This window comes from Myotis lucifugus, unplaced genomic scaffold, assembly GCF_000147115.1.
Source record: "Myotis lucifugus unplaced genomic scaffold, Myoluc2.0 scaffold_32, whole genome shotgun sequence".
Lineage (NCBI taxonomy): Eukaryota > Metazoa > Chordata > Mammalia > Chiroptera > Vespertilionidae > Myotis > Myotis lucifugus.
In genome coordinates, this window is record NW_005871080.1 from 8,051,018 (window position 1) to 8,053,920 (window position 2,903).

Genomic DNA, 2,903 nt, shown 5'->3' on the forward strand with positions numbered 1-2,903 from the left:
ATGTTGATATCTGGTTGCGGTATAAATCTGGGTTTTATAGTCTCGTTGCTTGTTTGTTAGTTACACCCTTTCCAAGGACATGTGCCATACTAAGTAAGTGGTCATTACTGGTAACATTTCAAATAGAGTAACTTCCATCCCTGTAGTCTACAAGTCAATGGTATGTTTGTGGAAATCTATATAAATACACAACAACAACACACACACATACACTCACATATCCTCATAAACTGTTTTTGGCAACTCACTGATTATGAAAATGGCATTTTCTATTTTACCTGAAATTCAATCATGTTTAGATTCTCTGGCTTATAATTTCAGAAATCATTACCCTTATCCAAGTGGTAATTCACCTCTAGTTTTTATTTATTTATATAAAATCATTATATCTCTCCCCATTTGCTTTTCCTTGTCTTCTACCCAAAGTGACATTACAGGAAGCCAATATTCCTCTTTCACTACTTTATTATGGTTATATTGATTACTTTTACTATAAAATATATAGTAATTTTAGAAAACTTAGAAAATAAATGTAAAAAAAGAAGAAAAATTACCACTTAAGAAACTAGAGAGAATCAGTTATAATTTTAGAGAATTTTCTTCAACTGTTTTAAAGTCATGCTTAAATTAATGTTTTGATTCTGCTTTTAAAATGTAAAATTATAACATTAAAATATTTGATTTGTCTTTCAGGGGCTTTTATTGTTTTTGCTCAGTTTCTTATTTTTTGTATATAGAGTCAATATTCCTTGGTTTTATTTTTCTCTTTTGATTTAAAAGTTATTTCATTATGTGTTCCATTGGTAAAAACTTTCAAATTTGAAAAATACTCTAATAATGAAATCCAGAATTTAAAAATGTCTTTTTCCCACTAAGATGAAGAATTTAACATTTTTAGATTCCCCTAATCTAAGTCAACCTCATTGTCTTTGATGATATATTTTGTGGTTCTAGTTTGGCCATATTTTAATGGAAGAATTTTTTTCTTTTTACTTAACTTCATCAATTATTTGGAATATTTTCAACTTTTATATTTACTATTTCTCTTTTTGAAACTCAACATTCCTGTATAATTTTTTTTCATTTTTTTGTATTTTGATCAAGGTATTATTTTATTGGTATATTTCATCAAGTATATGTATGAAAAGTATCTGTGGTACATTTGCTGAGCTTTTGTACATATTACAAATATTTTTCTAAGACCTTCAAATATGAATTTCAACTCAATTGAGTATACATTTCTGAGGCTTTTCCTTCTCCAATATTTAAAGTTGAAACTGCCTCACTGCCTTTGGGTATTTAATGTTGTTAAGGATAAGTCTGATACCAAACAGATTTTAATTTATTTGTAACATTTCTCCCCAACCTAACCTGAAAAACAAACAAACAAGAAAACTAATCATATAATTTAAATATTATGCTAAATATATGCACGTTTTTATTAATTTTGTCTACTTACTGTTGGCGTTGACACAGGATCAGGTGCTAGTTTTCTGCTCAGCAACTTCAGTACTTGAGTTCTAGCTAAGAAAGAATTCAGAGCAAGACTCAAACTCTAAGAGAAAGTTTACTTAGAAGAGTCACAGAGGTAGAAGAAGAGAGCCTGAGAAGAAATGGGCTCAGGAAACCAGTTACAGAAAGGAAGGAAGGGCCGTGGGAGCTATGGAGAAAGAGTCCTGAGAGAAGAGGGTGGGAAAGGCACGGGTGTGCTCCATAGAGAGAGTGACATTGGGTCCTCTGTCCTGGGGGCTTGTATCTGGAGGTCTCAGGGGAGGTTCTCAATAGAATATTCATCAGCTTCCCAGGTGTGAGGTTCCAGTTTTCTTGCTGGCTATCAGCTAGGGCCCATCCTTAGCTCCTAGATGTATCTCTCTGGTCCTAGTATGTGGGCCCGTACATCTCAGAACCACTATGGTATCACCCTCACGTTTGTAATCTCACTGAGTTATCCTTCTTTTCACTTCCTCTGCCTCTACCCATGGAAAGATCTTTGTGTTTCAGGGCCCATGTGTGATAAGATTGGAGCAATCAGGATAATATAAGATAATAATCTTATTTTAAGGTCTTTAACCTTAATTTTATCTAAAAAGTCCCTTCTGTCATGTAAAGCAATATATTTATGGACTCCTGGAATTTGGGCGCATACATCATTGGTGCTGAGGCTTATTATTTGACCCATGATGCACTCTTGCTACTGCCCTGTGCACCTCTAAGCCAGTGCAGAAGGACTAACTCTAGATGCCCTTTCCATGATATTAAACATCTCCATATCCACCCTGGATTGTTCTTCCCTCATATCCACCAGGTCTTACAAATCTTCCTTCCTCAAGCTGTATTACTTGACCTTGATTATTTGTCTGAAGACAAATGATATGGAGACAGACTATGGGGAGGATAAGAACCTCTAGCAGTGGTTCTCAACCTTCCTAATGCCGCAACCCTTTAATACAGTTCCTCATGTTGTGGTGACCCCCAATTTCATTGTTACAAATTGAACATTATTAAAGCATAGGGATTAATCACAAAAACAATATGCAATTATATATGTGTTTTCCGATGGTCTTAGGCGACCCCTGTGAAAGGGTCGTTCGACCCCCAAAGGGCTCGCAACCCACAGGTTGAGAACTGCTGCTCTATGGGAACCCACCTGGTACTCAGAAACATGCAGCCTGGAGATATGAAGGTGTAATGCACTATGGAACAACCATTAACCAACCCAAATGCCCCATTCCATCTCTCAGCGAGTTATTTGCTTTATTCTCCCTGTTTCTTTTGAAAGTCCCTGAGAAACAAGCAGTAATAAATTGATAACACCTACATGTATGACTTCTACTTTTCCCAATTTTCCACACCTATTCATTTGATCACTACCCACTGTAAACTCCTTACAGAAAGCCATTGTC